The sequence below is a fragment of the Balaenoptera borealis genome (assembly GCF_965194805.1).
Source record: "Balaenoptera borealis genome assembly, chromosome: 6".
In the NCBI taxonomy this organism is placed as follows: domain Eukaryota; kingdom Metazoa; phylum Chordata; class Mammalia; order Artiodactyla; family Balaenopteridae; genus Balaenoptera; species Balaenoptera borealis.
The window spans coordinates 119,658,009-119,676,059 of record NC_138863.1 but is presented as its reverse complement, the minus strand read 5'-3'; the positions used below and the strand labels follow the sequence as shown (position 1 = coordinate 119,676,059).

At 36.4% G+C, this 18,051-nt stretch overlaps 1 protein-coding gene across 3 annotated transcripts in view; it reads right to left on the bottom strand.

The window, feature by feature from the left end:
- STEAP3 (STEAP3 metalloreductase) overlaps positions 1-18,051 on the bottom strand; it is a 137,883-nt gene that overhangs the window by 70,216 nt on the left and 49,616 nt on the right. The window lies entirely within an intron of this gene.

Below are 18,051 nucleotides of genomic sequence, written 5' to 3'. Positions count from 1 at the left end.
GGCCTCACTCAACTGTGAATGCCCCGTTAATTATTGGAGACACTCACCTAAGGTGGCCAGCTTTCTACCCCCTCCTGTGCTCATTCACAAAGAGAGAACCTCCGAAGTGGACACTCTTTCCGAGGGACTTGGAAGAATTCTCCCAAGGGCAGGAACGCCATCTCCTACCTCAGCCTTGATGTTTTAAAAGAGTGAAAGGAGAGCATTTTGTGATTCTGGGCTTCATGCTTTTACCCTATTCCCCATTTCATCACACCGCTCAGTGCTATGAAATTTGGATTATTTTTTAATCTTCCTTTCCCATTTTTGCTGTTTTGGTGTTGAACCGATTATGCAGAGCTGCGTGTGGATGTCTCTTAGCACCTTGCCTCCAGGGATGGAGCTCTGCTTTCTAAACATCACCTTTAATCCTTTTATGGAGGGAGCCTGTCCAAGGTGCTCCTCGCCCCATCCATCAGGGCCCATTGAGACTGACACTTCACAGGCCTTTGTAACCTGGCCTACACAGAACAGGAGGTTCGGAGGTGCCAAGATCCCAAATCTATTGCTGCCCCTCTAGCCATCCATCTCAGGTGACACTGGTGCTTAAAAGAATAAATACATGGAAATTAAGCCCGCTGTGCCTGCAAAAGAGAAGAGAAGGCAAGTTGGCTGTAGGCTGTCACCTGGCATCACCTACTGAGAAGTGCTGGGTCACCTCAAGACTAAGGATGGAGAGGAGGCTTGAGTGACAGTCCCACTGGCGACACCTTGTACAACGAAGCTTCAGTTCAAAGTGAAAACGGATTCTCTGCACTGGAGCCAACTTACCAGTGTAAAATGTTTTACTCTCAATACGGGGATGTTTGTGATAAACAGATCGACACAGGAATGCCTGCTTTCATTTTTCATTTATATGTTCTCCTCAGGGCACCTCTCACTTTCCATCTTAACGGGCTTTCCAGAACTTTCCAGAGCATATACAGCCTATTCCTGGTGCGTCTGGGGATGATTTCTGGTCACGGCACAGTGAGAAATTTACTCTTGTTTCACTTCCCCTCCTGGTCGTCTGCTGGAGTGGAGAGGAGGCCTCACTCTGGTGCTGGGATGTCCTTAAGATTTCCCTCGCCTCATCCCCTCCTGTCTATTTTATATTTTTAAAGATACGAAGGCCACCCCACTAAGCATTGTAGCAGGTAGATATCTAGCTAGACTTCAGTAAACCTATTTTGTTTTTAAGGTTTTATTTGTTTTAAGATTTTATGGCGGGTAATACTGGTTTTCCGTTTACATTAGAGGCGTTTATTTAGCAGACACTCATATAGCACTTACTGTGTGGAAGGCCTTTTTCAAACACTTTACAAAGAGACAATCCTATGATTCTCACAACTTGATTGTAAACCTGTGTGATAAGAACTGTAATCACCCTCATCTTACAGATGGGGAAACCGAGGAACAAGAGGGTTCAATCAGGTTCGGCAGTGGGGGAAGACTTTGTGTTCGGCTCCAGACTTTGTGTTCGGCTGACTAAGCACTGGACCTGAGACACAGACACTGCACACTGACCCAAAGGATCCCTGGAGCTGCAGATAAAACTTCTTGCAGGTTGATTCTGTACTAGAGATGTCCTGCTGCGGCAGAGGATGTATTTGTAATAATAGGTATATACATCCACAGATACACGCACATACGCATGCACACGTACATGCAGATGCACGCTGCTGCTTTCACTGCCGTTGTGTACCAGGAATGGGGCCCCACAGCTTTATCAGCACCATTCTTTCTTTTCTTTTCTAACTGAAGTATAGTTGATTTACAGTGTTGTGTTATAAAGACAAACAAAACAAAACAAACAAAAAATACAGTGTTGTGTTAGTTTCTGGTATACAGCAAAGTGATTCAGTTATATATATATAGATAGATATACATATATATATGTATATATATATATTCTTTTTCAGATTCTTTTCCATTACAGGTTATTACAAGACATTGAATATAGCTCCCTGTGCTATACAGTAGGTCCTTGTTGTTTATTTTATATATAGTAGTGTGTATATGTTAATCCGAAACTCCCAATTTATCCCTCCCCACCCCTTTCCCCTTTGGTAACCAGAAGTTTGTTTTCTTTGTGACTCTGTTTCTGTTTTATAAATAAGTTCATTTGTATCGTTTTTTAGATTCCACATATAAGTGGTATCATATGATATTTGTCTTTCTCTGTCTGACTTACTTCACTTAGTATGATAATCTCTATTATCCATGTTGCTGCAAATGGCAAAATTTCATTCTTTTTAATGGCTGAGTAGTATTCCATTGTATATGTACCACATCTTCTTTATCCATTCATCTGCTTGTTTTCTTTAACCCATATTATCCCTTTAAATTTTCATGACAGCCTCTGTGGTGGTTTTCTTGCCCACCCCAGGATGAGGAAGCTGAGCCTGGGATATGCTGTGGAACTTGTCCAGGCCACTCTGCCAACAGGAGTGGAGCTGGCCTGGGAGGACAGGCCAGGCCACTTCTGAAACCCAGCAAGGTCTCAGCCACGTCATTACACTCTCAGTTACTTGTTAGTGAAAGCTGAGCTCAGTCTTCCTACATTCTCTTTCAAAAAAAGTTGGGTCCGAACATAACTCTTGACCACAAGTCTCAGACTCTGGCATTTAAATAATAAATAACTTAAATCTTAGAGGTTGATTTGGCTTTGCCATCTCTTTATTTCACCAAGTAAACATATTACTTCTCTAAGTAGTAGCAAAATCCAACAATCATTCTTTATCATTGTCAATAAATGATAAAGAATGAAAGGAGATCCTGACCCAGAAACATAGGGAGGACATAAGCTCAGAATAATCTGTGTGTGTGTATGTGTGTGTGTGTGTGTGTGCAAGTGCATGTGCATATATGTGTGTGTATGCAAGCATATAGTCCCCTATACAGTAGGACCTTGTTGTTTATTTTATATACAGTAGTGTGTATATGTTAATCCCATACTCCCAATTTATCCCTCCCCACCCCTTTCCCCTTTGGTAACCATAAGTTTGTTTTCTATGTCTGTGAGTCTATTTCTGTTTTATAAGTAAGTTCATTTGTATCATTTTTTTAGATTCCACAAATAAGTGATATCATATGATATTTGTCTTTGTCTGACTTACTTCACTCAGTATGATCATCTCTAGGTCCATCCATGTTACTGCAAAAGGCATTATTTCATTCCTTTTTATGGCTGAGTAATATTCCACTGTATATGTATATCACATATTCTTTATCCATTCATCTGTTGATGGACACTTAGGTTGCTGCCATGTCCTGGCTATTGTAAATAGTGCTGCAATGAACATTCGGGTGCATGTATCTTTTCGAATTAGAGTTTTCATCTTTTCCAGATATATTGGCAGCTTAATTTTAAAATGACCTCCTTCAAGTGATGCTAAGAAAGTATCTCCCAGTTATCCTGAAATTGATTGTTCTGCGATTGTCCTGGCTGTTAGTTCTGTAGATTTTTAAAAAGCTGCTTCACACTCAGCACGATCTCCAGTGACGTGATAAGTCCTAGGAAGTTGTGAGCTGCAAGAGGAGAACAGCAGTATCTGTTTTGTTCACTGCACTGTCCTAGAACTTAGCACAGTGCCTGGTATAGAGTAGGTGCACAGGAACCGTTTGTTGAGTAACTGAGTGAGTGAACAAATGGTGGATGAAAGGGAGAATTACATTTTTAATTTTTTATTCTTTGTGTGCAGATCTGATAAACACTTCATATAAACATATTTGTAAATTAAGAAACAGTAGTGGGAAGTACACTGTTAACCCACTACATAGCTTCAGAAAAAAGCTTGTGGATACCTTCCCATCACTTCCCTCTAAATAAAAACCACCCTGAATTTTGTGTTTCTCATTCCCTTGCTTTTTAAAAGAGTAGTTTAAAAAAAATCACATATGTATGTATTCCATCCTAAATCTTATGTTTACCACCCTTACTTCCTTAAAATAGTTTTTCAAATCACATATGTATGTATCCCTAAACAGTGTATTGTTTAGTTTTTGCTTGGTTTCTGAAGTTTATAAAAATGATATCATACAGCTTATTGTTTTTTGCTACTTGCTTTTTCACTCCACATTATGTTTCTAAGTTTCACTGGAGCAATAGGTGGTTTATTTTCATTGCTGAATAATAAATAGGACATCATCTGAATAGTACAGTTTTTTCATGCAGTCCCCCGTCAATGGAATTTAGGTTGTTTCTAGTTTGGGGCAATTATGAACAATACAGCTATGAACATTCTTAAAAAAATTTTTTGAACTGTTAAAATAACATTATACACACATACATATAGCATAAAAAATGAAAAGTTCATGAATTAAAAAGCAAGCCCCTCTAAATACCACATGGCAAGGAGACTTGACTCTGACTGCAAAGCCAGCAGTGCTCACATGCCCTCCCTCCTCCAGCCTGACTTTTGTGCTAATCAGCACTTCACTTTTCTCTGTTGTACTGTCGCCATTCCTAAACACTACAATTTAGCTTTGCTTGTTTTTTTTTTCTTTCTTCAGATGTCTTTTTTAGATCTCCTTTAATCTGTAGGCCCCCCTTCCATCTCCTCTTCTTCCTCTTGCCATTTTGAAATATTAGGCTATTGTTTTCATCTGTGCATTTCATCTGGCATGCTTTTATTATCTGCTGGGATGTTATTCTGCTCCTTATTTTTTCTTTAAATAACTGCATAGGATTTGACTTCAATCCTTTTCTGTTACTTATGCGTACATAACATTAGATTTCCCTAACTTACAGAAAGGAGGTATAATTTAAGAGTTGTTCTACTTTTACAGCTTTAGAATATCCTCTTCTGTGGTTGTTGTTAAGTATTAAAGAACTATGGCACCTCACTTCCTGAGATCTCCTGACTACTTTTAACAGGATCCACTTTATTTTCCCCCCTTTTCTCTAGTTTCCTGACCTGCTCCCTTTGTATTCTATTCCTGGCAGTCCCTCCTCAGTTGGGATTTGTCCTGATGGGAGCCTGAGCTGGTCAGCTCTGAGTGTTTCTCAGGTCCAGTCTCCACTGGTCCCTTCAGACTCCGCCCTTGTACCACTGCTCTGGGGGTAAGCAGACCCCCTCCCTGCATCTAGTGCCCTTCTACAGTTGGCCTGCTGGATTACTTATTCGAGGTTCTTAGGTCTGTCACATGCTCTGTTGCTTCCTCTGACACAGCTGCTGTGATGTGCAGGTCTTGTAGGTGTGTCTCCACCCAGTCAGGTTTAAGGGTTTGTGGCTTCTGTGTCATTTAGTTTGTAGTAGTGATTGCCCTTGGGTTTTCAGTTTTGCCAATCCTGGCTGCTCTGTGTATCCTTATGGAGAATTTGAAGAGATTAAACAGTTACACTACCAAGGTTACTGCCTTCCCAGAATCCCCATGAATATTGTTATAGAGTTTATTGTTGTATACCTATAAGAATTTTTCTGAGTGTACTTATGGGAGAAATTACAGGTTCTTAGGGCAAATATTTGATATTACAAGGTAATTGTAAATTGTTTTCTAACGATGTTGTATCAATTTATGCTGTCATTGTCGGAATATAAAAGTCCCTGTTGATCCACATGCTTGCCGATACTTGGTATTGTCAGACTTCTTGATTTTCCATATATGCTAGATGGAAATGGTTCATCTTCATTTGCATTTCCCTGAATCATAATGAGGTCAGACATCTTTTCGTATGTTTATTTATCCTGCATTCATTCTTTTAAATGAATTGCCTTTCATGTCTTTTGTCCAGTTTTCTTTTGGGTAGTCATGTTTTTAAATTAATTTTAGTTCTTAGAGAATATACTTTTCTCCGTTTATATTTCACATATTTATGGTGCCTTTTTGATAAGAGTTCTTGATATTTTACTCGGGTAAAATTCATATAACATAAAATTCACCATTTTAACATGTGCAATGCAGTGACTTTAAAAATTTTACTATAGTTGAATATATCACTATTTTCTATTATGCTTAGTGCCTTTTGTGTCTTGTTAAAAGAATCTTTCTCTGCCCCTTTGTCGTAAAGATGTTCTGTACTTTCTCCTTTGAAACTTGAGTCTTTATCTGGAATTGTTTTTAGTAAGTAGTGTGAGGTGGGATTCGATTTTTCCCTATATGTGTAACCAATTATCCAGCACCATTTATTGATAATAACCTTTTTTCCAGTAACCTGTGATGCTACTTCTGTCATACCATATTTCACTGACTCTAAGAAGCTATCCATGTAAGATGTAACATTATTTTGGTGCAGCTAAAAAAGAAAAATTGCTGTCAATTAAAAGATGACATAATGCTTTCTTATCACTTAACATGGTTTATTTTATACTTTTTTGAAAAGCATTTTTATCATCTATCACTCTTTTGAATCCACATAAGTAAAATATATGTGAATTAAATTGGTTAAAGTAGTCCTAAAATTTATTCACATTTACTTCTGAATCACTTTCTTTTAATTGGGACATAATTCACACACCGTAAAATTTACCCCTTAAAGGGAACAATCCAGTGGTCTTTCAGCACATCATAAGGTTGTATGACCATCACTAACATCCAATTCTAGAACATTTTCATCACCCTGAAAAGAAACCTTGTACCTATTTGCAGTCATTCCCCATTCCCACTCCCTTCAGCCTAGATTTCCATTCTGGACACATAATATAAAAGGAATCATGTGGTATGTGGCATTTTGTGTCTGGCTTCTTTCACTCAGTATAATGTTTTTTAAGGTTCATCATGTTGTAGCATGTACCAGTACTTCATTCTTTCTTATGGTTGAATAATATTCCATTGTATGGTTATACCACATTTTTGTTTATTTAGTCCATTTGATGGACATTTTGGGTGATTTCCACTTTTTTGCTATTATAATGCTGCTATGAGCATTCATATACAAATTTTTGTATAAACATGTGTTTTCAATTTTGGGGGGTGTATACCTAGGAGTGGAATTGCTGGGTCATATGGTAACTCTGTGTTTAACTTTTTGAAGTACTGCCAAACCGTTTTCTAGATATCTAGGTCTTTTACCTATTTAGATCCAAAAAATTGGGTTATTTGTCTTTTTATTGGTCAGTTGAAAGAGCTCTTTATAGGGGGCTTCCCTCGTGGTCCAGTGGGTAAGACACCACACTCCCAATGCAGGGGGCCTGGGTTCGATCCCTGGTCGGGGAACTAGATCCCGCATGCATGCCGCAACTAAGAGTTCGCATGCCGCAACTAAGAGTCTGCACGCTGTAACTAAGAAACCTGTATGCCACAACTAAAGATACCGCGTGCCGCAACTAAGACCCAGGGCAGCCAAAATAAATATAAATAAATATTTTTTAAAAAAGAGTTTTTTATGTATTCTGGATATAAGTTCCACATCAGTTAAATTATTTGCAAATATTATCGCCCATAGTGTGGATTGTTTTTTCACTTCTTGGTGATGTGCTTTGAAGTACAGAAGTTTTTAATTTCAATTCATCTATTGCCTTGTGTTGCTGTGCTTTGCATACCATATCAAAGAAACCATTGCCTAATCCATGGTCGTGAAGATTCACATGTATGTTTTGTTCTAAGAGTTTTATCGTTTAGCTCTTTCCTTTAGGTCTTTGATCTGTTTGAGTTAATTTTTATCTGTGATGTGAGGTAAAGGTCTAATTTCTTTCTTTTGTGTGTCACTATCCAGTTGTCCCAGCACCATTTGTTGAAAAGACTATTCTTTCACCATTCAATAGGCACCCTTGTTTCAAATCAATTGACCGTAGGTGTATGGGTTTATTTCTGGATTCTAAATTCTATTTCACTGATCTATATGTCTATCTTTATGCCAGTCTTGTTTACTGTAGCTTTGTAGTAAGTTTTTGAAAGTCCTCCAACTTTGTTCTTTTCAAAATTGTTTTGGCTATTCTGTGCTCTTTGCATTTGCATATGAATTTTAGGATCTGCTTGTCAATTTCTGCAAAAAAAAAGATGGATGGAATTTTGATAGGGATTGCATTGAATCTGTAGATCAATTTGGGGAATATTGTCATCTTAAAAACGTTAAAGTATTCTAATCCATGAAGATGGGGCGTCTTTCTGCTTATTTAGGTCTTCTTTAATTTCTTTCAATAATGTTTTATAGTTTTCAGTGTACTTAAGTGTACTCACACCTTTTCGCTAAATTTATTCTTAAGTATTTTAGTCTTTTTGGTGGTATTATTAATGGAATTGTTTAATTTTTGTATTGTTCATTGCTAGGACATAGAAGTACAACTGATTTTCACATATTGATCTTATATCCTGTAACTTTGCTGAATTCATTTATTAGCTCTAATTTTTTAGTGGATTCCTTAGGATTTCCTATATACAAGATCATGTCATCTGTAAACAGAGGTAGTTTTACTTCTTCCTTTCTAATCTGGATGCCTTCTATTTCTCTTCTTGCCTAATTGCCCTGGAGAGAACTCCAATACAATATTGGTAAGAGTGAACATCCTTGTTTTCTTCCTGATCTTAGGAGAAAATCAAGTAGTCTTTCACCACTGTGTTAGCTATGGGTTTTTCATAGATTCCCTCTATCAGGTTGAGGAAGTTCCCTTCTATTCCTAATCAGTTGTGTGTTTTTATCATGAAAGGATGTTGGGTTCTGTCATATGCTTTTTTTAATATCTAGTGAGATAATTATGTGATCTTTGTCCTTTATTAATATGGTGTATTACATTGCTTTTCCACTTGGTCATTATCTATAACTCTTTTTTATATGTTACTGGATTCAATTTTCTAGTATTTTATTGAGGATTTTTTGTGTCTGTATTCATAGAAAGGATACTGGTCTGTAGTTTTCTTGTGATATCTTTGTATGGTTTTGGTATCATGGTCATACTGGCTTCACAGAATGTATTGGGAAATATCTAAGTTTGCTAGAGCTGCTGTAATGAAGTACTACCAACTGGGTGGCTTAAACGATAGAAATTTATTGTCTTATAATTCTGGAGGTAGAAGTCCAAAATCAAGGTGGCAGCAGTGTTGGTTCCTTCTGAGGGCTCTGAGGGATGGGTCTATACTAGGCCTATTCCTTGGCTTGTAGATGACCATCTTCTCCCTATGCCTCTTCATATTATCTTCCTCCTATGTGTATAACTGTGTCCAAATTTCCCCTTTTTATAAGGACACAATGATATGTTACAAACAACTATAATATGTAATCCACACATATTGGATTAGGGCCCACCCTAATGACCTCACTTTAACTTATTACCTCTGTAAAGACACTATATCCTAATAAGGTCATATTCTGAGGCCCTGGGGGCTTAGAAATTCAACATGTGAATTTTGGGGGGGACACAGTTCAACCCATAATATGAAGCGTTCACATATTTTTTATACCTGGGAAGAGTTTGTGAAGGATTATTGTTAATTTTCTTTAAACATTAGGTAGAATCCACTAATGAAGCCTCCTTCAGGGGCTTTTTTAAAAAAAAATTTATTTATTTATTTATTTGGCTGCATCAGGTCTTAGTTGCGGCGTGCAGGATCTTTTGTTGCAGCGTGCGGGCCCTTCACTGTGGTGCGCGGGCTTCTCTCCAGTTGTCGCGTGCAGGCTCCAGAGTGCGTGGGCTCAGTAGTTTCAGTGCGTGGGCTCTCTAGTTGTGGCGCAGGCTGTAGAGCACATGGGCTTAGTTGCCCCGCGGCATGTGGGATCTTAGTTCCCCGACCAGGGATCGAATCCGCGTCCCTTGCATTGGAAGGTGGATTCTGAACCACTGGAACACCAGGGAAGTTCCAGGGGCTTTTATTTTTTTTTTGTAGGAAGTTGTTTTGATTACTAATTCAATCTTTTTACTTGTTACAGGTCTGTTCAGATTTTGTTTCTTCTTGACTCGGTGTCAGTAGTTTGTGACTTTCTAGGAATTTGTCCTAGAAGGCTATCTAATTTGTTGGCATACAGTTGCTCATAGTATTCCCTTATAATTTGTTTTATTTCTGTAAGATCAGTAGTAATGTCCCTGCTTTCATTTGTGATTTTAATAATTTAAGGCTTCTGTGGTTTTTTTTGATCAGTCTATGTTTATCAATTTTGTTGATCTTTTCAAAGAGCCAATTTTTTGGTTTTGTGGATTCTATTGTTTTTCTATTCTCTATTTCATTTATTTCCACTCTAGTCTTTATTTTTCCTTCCTTCTGCTTTTTTGGAGTTTTGTTTGCTCTTGCTTTTCTAGTTTATTCAGATTATTGATTTGAGATCTTCTTTTTAAATATAAGTATTTACAGCTATAATTTTCCTCTAAGCACTGCTTTAGCTATATCCTATAAGCTTTGGTATGTTATGTTTCTATTTTCATTCATCTCAAAATATTTTCTAATTTCCTGTGTTATTTTCTTTGACTCATTGATATGTTGTTTAATTTCCAGATATTTGTGAATTCCCAAAATATATTTTTCTTATTGATTTCTAATTTCTTTCCATTGTGGTTGGAGAACATACTTTGTATAATTTTAGTCTTTTAAAATCTATTGGAACTGGTTTTATAGTCTAATGTATAGTCTGTCCTGGAGAATATTCCCTGTGTACTTGAGAAGAAGGTGTACACTGCTGTTGTTGGAGTGTTCTATAGCTACGTGTTAAGTCTAGTTGGTTTATAGTGTTCAAATCTTGGATTTTCTTATTGCTCTTTTGTCAAGTTTTCTGTGGGCTATTGAAGTCTCCAACTATTATTTTTGAATTATCTATTTTTCTCTTCAATTCTGACAGCTTTTACTTCATGTATTTGAGGGGTTGTTACGTGCATATATGTTTATAACTGTTATATATTTTCAGTATATTGACTCTTTTATTGTTTTAAAATGTTGTCTCCATTAACTAATTTTGTCTTAAATCTATTTGTCTTTTTTCAGAGAGTCATGCTAGTTCACTTTTGGTTACTGTTTGCATAGAATATCTTTTTCTATCCTTTTACTTTCAACCTATCTGTGGTTTTGAATCTAAAGTATTTCTCTTGCAGCCAACAGATAGTTTGGTCATGTAAAGAAAATCCCTTCTGCCTTTTAATTGGAGTGTTCAGTCTTTTTACATATAATGTAATTATTGATAAGGTAGGATTTATGTCTCCATCTGGCCATTTGTTTTCTATATATCTTCTTTTTTGTGCCTCAATTTCAGCATTATTTCTTTGTTTTGTGTTAAATAGACCTTTTCTAGTGTACCATTTTAATTCCCTTGTCATTTCTTTTACTATGTATTATTTTCTTACTGGTTGTTTTTAGAATTGTGATTAACATATTAACTTATAACAGTTTAGTTTGGGTTAATACCAACTTAATTTCAGTATTATATAAAACTTTGCCCCTATATGCTCCTTTCCATCCCCCCTCCTTTGTGCTGTTATTGTTGTATAAATTACATCATTATACACTGTGTGCCCATCAACTCAGATGATAGTTATTGCTTTACACATTGTCTTTTAAATCAGATGGGAGAAAATTACAAATAAAAAATACATTTATATATTTACCTCTGTAGTTACCTTTATTGGTGTTCTTTATTTTTCATCTGGGTTTGAGTTACTGTCTAGTGTCCTTTCAGTTCAGCCTGAAAAACTTTAGTATATCTTGTAGGGCTGGTCAGCTAGTGATGAATTATCTCAGTTTTTATTACCTGTGAATGTCTTCTTTTTTCCTTCATATTTGAACATATTTATAATAGGTATTTTGAGGTCTTTTCTGTAAAATCTGATATCCAGTTGTTTCCAGAGGCAGTTTTTGTTGCTTTTTTCCCATGGTGGATGGGTTACATTTTCCTGTTTCTTGCATGCCTCATCACTTTTTGTTGGAAACTGGACATTTTAGATAATATATTGTAGCAACTCTGGGTTCTGGTCTCCCCCTTTCCTCCACCAAGATTTGTTATTTTTGTTTGTTTTTTAGTGACTGGATTATTTTAGTGACGTTTATTTTCTCCCTCCCATAAAGTGTGAAGCCTCTGACGTTGCTCCTCAGGCAGTGAAACCGAGCAGGACCCTGCAGGGCTCCTGGGCACAGAAGCCTTTCTGTGTCCCCCATTCCTTGTTTGTAGGGAACAGCCTCCAGCCTCCATGACCTTCCCTGAGTCCCAAAGGGCAGATTCAAACAGTTGCTAATCAGGGAAGTGAGGGGATGCAGAAACAAGGGAGGAACAGACAAGAAACAATAGTGCAGCCTTGGGGCAGGGTCCTCAAGAGATACACATAGCAATATCTTTATAGAACTGAAACCCCCAACAAATGGAAGATGTCAGCATTCTTCATTCCAGAGAAGACCACCTGAGGCCAGATTAAAGGAACCAGAGAAGCTCATCAAGAGATTACCTGAGACCAGATTAAAGGAGGGCAGGCCCTGCAGACACCCTAATCTTGTCAGGAACCCCACCCTTGAACTATTTCTATAACACTCCTCACCAAATCCTCCCAGGTTGGGACACAGAGTTTTCGAGGGCAGGAGCCCCCTGCGTCCCCCTTTGCCTGGCAAAGCAATAAAGCTATTCTTTTCTACTTCACCCAAAACTCTGTCTCCAAGATTCAATTAGGCACTGGTGCACAGAGGCTGAGTTTTCGGCATCAGGAGGCCCAATTTGGATATTCCCACAGTCACCTTGGGATGATAGTGGTATTGGTAGGGTTCTCCTTCTCTCTTTCTCTGACCACACCCAGTTGTTAAACCCCACTAATTGCTAGCTTATTGATCTATTGTTTCCAATAATGCCCCAGGGCATAAATGTTCTACAAACGAATCCAATCAAAGTGTGGCTCCTTTGAAAAAATAGTTCCTGAGGTCTGTGTTTGATATTTGTTCTGACTCCAGGAGGGTTCCTCCCAGCAGTCTTATTCCATAGTTCCCTCATAAACTAGCCACCCTACAGTCTAGGTTGTGTTTTCTTTTAATTTTTAAAAAATATTTATTTATTTATTTGGCTGTACTGACTCTTAGTTGTGGCATGCGGGATCTTTTTTTTTTTTAGTTGTGGCATGCGAGCTCTTTAGTTGTGGCATGTGGGATCTTTTTAGTTGTGGATCTAGTTCCCTGACCAGGGATCGAACCCAGGCCCCCTGCATTGGGAGCACAGAGTCTTAGCCACTGGACCACCAACGAGGTCCCTAGGTTGTGTTTTCTTAAAAATCCATGAATCTCTCCCTCATTGCATTTCACCTAAACCTTCACTGTTCTTGACAGTGCTCTTAGCTTTGAAGTTTTCCATGCTCTGTTGAAAATAAAATCAGTTCCTTTGGGAAGAGATTCAGAGCTACCTATTTTACAGCCTGCTTCTCCACCCAGGCAAAATCTCTGAGCCAGGGCTCTAGAGCTGCAGGTGGGGGTGATGACAAGCTTCTCTTTGATCATACCCCTTCTCTAGGAGCTGAGCGATCACTGGAATGTGATGATGGCAGCCTGAAGTCCCTTTGTCTTGTCTCTTCTGGCATGAAGCCACCCACCTCATCAGTTGGGGCAAGAGCAATTGGGCCCCAGTGTTCTCAGCATGCCACATCCAAGGTACAACCTCTATTCTATAAGTGGGGGCTGAACAGAAGAAGGGAGCTCCCACCTCTCAACGACACTTGCTTGGAATTAGCCTCAGCAATAGGCAGCTGGGGATAGGCGGAGAAACACTGAAGTTCCTTCAACTGAGCTTGAGGAGAGGGAGCCCTGTGTCCTTGGCTGCAGGAGTCTGGAGTCTTTACCTCACTGAGCTGGGAGAGGGAGGGAGGGAGTGGTCTTTGTTCGAGGACTGCACATTCTTGCCTTTCCTACCAACTTTGAGGGGAAGGTTTTCTTAAACATATGCTTCTCCATTTGCTATTTGCCTTTAGGACCATTTCCAGAGGCTTTACATGCTTGTTTACATAATTTTCACAGTTTCACTGGGGAGTGGGAGCTCCTCACACTGATGCTGGAAGTTGATCTCCTTCATTTTTCAAGGGTAGTTTTATTGGATTTAGGATTCTTGGTTGACTGTCTTTATCTTCTAGCAATTTAAATATATCATCTTTCTGCCTTCTTGCCTCCGTGGTTATCTCAGTAAGGTCAGGCTTCCATAACAAATACCATAGACTGGGTAGCATAAACAACAGAAACTAATTTTCTCATAGTTCTGGAGGCTGGAAAGTCCAAGATCGAAGTCCAGTATGGTCATTTTCTATCTCTTTGTTGATACTATTTGGTGAGATACAATTCTCATGCTTTCTTTTAGTTATTTAGACATAGTTTCCCATTAAAAGAGAGTTAGCTATTTAAAAATAGCTAAATTCTCTTATTATAATTTGTAGATTCTTTTGGGTTTCCAGTATATGCAATTATATTATCTGTAAATAATGACAGTTTTGTGTCTTCCTTTCCTGTTCTATATGCCATTTATTTCTTTTATTATTTTCTTCTTTTGCACTGGCTAGTACCTCTGGTACAATCTTAAATAGGAGTGGTGATAGCGGACATCCTTACTTCTGATTTTAAGTGAACTGCTACTAACATTTCACCATTAAGAATGATATTTGCTATAAGTTTTTAATAGATTACATTTATCAGGTTAAGAAAGTTCCCTTCTATTCCTATTTTGCTAAGAAATTTTTTTTAAAAAATTAAATCATAAATAGGTATTGAATTTTATCTTTTTCTGTATCTATTGAGATGATAAAAATTTTAATGCAGTGAATGATATTTATAGAATTTATATTAAACTATACTTGTATTCCTGGAAAAAGTCAAACCTAGTCATGATGTATGACCTTTTTATATATCACAAGATTAAGTTTGCTAATATTTTCATTTAGGAGTTTTGCATTTATGTTTAGGAGTGAGACTGACCTATAATTTTTCTTTCTTATATAATTCTTGTCTATTTTTATTATAACTCATTCCCTCTTAGAATAAGTTGGGGAGTAGTTTATCAATTTATAATATTTGGGAGGGTTTATATAAGATGGAATTATTTGTTCCTTGAAAGTTTAGTAGAATTTTGCTGATAGATCATCTGGGCCTTGGGTTTTTTGAGGGGGTCTTTTGGTGGGAAAATTTTAAACTACTGATATGAATTCTTTAATGACTTTAGGAATATTCAGACTTTATTCTTTTGGTAAGTTATATTTTGTCCATTCTAAGTTGTCCAATTTAATCACATAAACTCTGTAGTATTCTCTTATCATCTCTTAAATTTCTGTTTCATTTATAGTTTTGTCTTTTTATACCTAAAATTATTCCTTTGAGGCTTTTCTGGTTTCTTTTTTTCCATGACCAGCCTTATCAAAGATTTATCTGTTTGATTAGTTTTATCAAAAAATCAATGTTTGGCTTTGTCAGTCCTCTTTAATGATCTTTTTTTTCTATTTCACCAGTTTCAGCTCTTATATGTAGTATATTTTTCTTTTTACTTTTTCTGGGTTGGATTCTTAGGGCATTATTTCCTACTGAGATTATTGATTTCCTTCTAAGTAATATTTTTTGCTGCATCCTCAAATTTTTGCTATGGAGATATTTAATTACCGTTTAGTTTTAAATTTTTGAAAAATTTCCATTATAATCTCCTCTTTGATTAATGATTTATTTAGAAATGTAATTTCAAAATGTGTGGGTATTTAAAATATAGCCTTTATTCTTGATTTCTAACTTTTTTGCACAATGTTTAGAGAATGTAGTCTATATGATATTTATTCTTTGAAATTTATTGAGATTTGCTCAGGTCTATTATGTTTTCAATTTGTTTTCTTGAGGGGAATATAAGTTCCCTATTTTTTATATGAAGCTTGTTGTGTTGTACACACATGTACACACATAATTTTTTGTATGATGATGGATTTGTCCACAGTGTTTTTCTTCTTTATGATTTTGAAGCTATATTATTAAATGCATACAATTATAAAATATTTAATTCTTCCTTTTATCATTCCATAGTGACTCTTTCTATCCCTAATAATGTCCTTTGTCATAAAGTATACTTTATGTGATAATAACCTAGCTACCTCAACTTTCATTTAGTTTGCTTTTGCCTAACATCTCTTTTATTATACCTTTATCTTTACTTAAAGATAAAAATAAATAGCATATAACTATATTGAAAATCCAATCTAGTCATCTCTATCTTTTAATTCAAGGGTTTAATTCATTTATATTTATTGTGATTATTGATATATATGTGGATTTGTTTCTAACATCTACTTTTTGATTTCAACATGTCCTGCCTTTTCTATGCTATTTTTCTCTTTTCTTGATTTTCAAGAATTGTTTGTTTGCTTTCTTATTTCATTTTTCCCCTCTTAAGGTTTTGGATGTTATATTTTTAGCTTTTTAGTGATTTCCCCTGACATTTTTCCAGGCTTATTGAACAAAATCTAAATTAGTCCATAATTTGCCCCTGCTCCCAAATACAAGGGTCTCAGAACATTTTAACTCAATCCTTTACTCAATCAACTTACACGTCATTTTTATCTGTCTTTTAGTGTGCCCTTAAAAAAAAACTACATAAATAAACATTATGTAATTTAAATAGATAAAGCTTATTTATATTTATCTTCACAGTCACCATGTCTTTACTCACCATACCATCTTGCTTTTCAGATTCCCCCTTTGGGATCATTTTCCTTCTACATGAAGTGTACTTTTTAGAAGTTCTTTATATAAGAACTATTGGTAAACTCTCTAAATTTTTGTATTTTTCCTTCTTTCTTGAAAATCAGTTTTTCTAGATTTACAATTTTGACAATTATTTCTTCTCTGGACTTCCAAGATATTAGATTGCTATTTTCTGATTTCCATTAATTTGTTAAGAAGTCTGTTACAATTTCACAATTTTAAATGATCTGTCATTCTTCTCTGGCTGCTTTTAAGGGCTTCTTAGTGTGTCTAAGTGTGGTTTTATTTTTAAAGTTTGCTTTCCTGCTTGGTGGTATGCATTGTTTTTCCTGGTTTTTTGGATTTCAGTCTTTATTACTTTTGGAAAATCCTTAGCCTTTATTTTTAAAAATTTGCCTCTCCTCCATTCTTTCTTTCTGGAGCTCCAGTTATTTTCATGTTAGTCTTTTTTATTTTAACCTCTGTCTTTTAACCTTTTATATTTTTTAATCCATTTGTCTCTTCTTTTGCAATCTGGGTAACTTCTTCAGCTCCGTTTTAGAATTCATTAGTTTTCTTTAGTCTGTTGTTAAATCTCTCAAATTAGGTTTGTTTCCAACAGTTTTTCATTTCTGAAGGTTCTATTTTTCATCATGCCTGGTCCTTTCATAGTGTCTCATTGCTTACTTATTTTCATGACTCTACTTTTTAATTCCTTAGATATTTAGTATATCATTTTTCTATTTTGATAATTCTATTCCTTGGAGTTGTGTTTCTGCTGATTCTCCCCTGTGGTTTGTTGATCTTAGATATTGAGTTCCTATTTGGTTAGTCTGAAGTGAGTTTGCTTTTCTCCAGGACTTAAGTTTGCTTCTGGCAGTAGCCATGGAGAGCATTGTTTTGTTCATTTATTTGCATGTGCATGTGTATTCCCATTTATTTTCTGCCCGGTGATTTCCCTTACCTCCTGAGAGTTCAGCAGTGTATTAAAAAGTATGTTTTTTTTTTTGGCCAGGAACTAGTTGCTTTATAACAGATAGACTCTTCAGGAAGTTAAGCCCTAATAAATTCTTTAGTTGGGGAAAAGTTTCAACTGTTGGGTAAAATTAGATTTTCAAGAGTAGGCTCTGCATATGATGGATATTATAGAAATAAGCTAGGTTTCTGATCCAATAAATAAAATCAACACTCAATAAACAAGGGGTTGATTATTCACTTTATGGGAGGATTGGCAGTGGAAGCTTTTGGTTGCCAGGCGCATCAAAGGTTCCATTTATGACTGTTCATTTCTGAACAGAGAAAACAAAAATGAAGCCAAAGCATTTTGAGTAACTATTGGAGATCAAAGTGAACTAAGATAAACTGTCTGGAACTATTACAGAAATTGGTGGGGGAAAATAGAATTTAACTGAACAAAAATTCTACTTTGCACACTCTCCAGGAAACAAAATTAGTATGTTTCATCTTAGACAAAAACTGTTCTAAACAAGGTGTTTTGTTTTAGGTTAA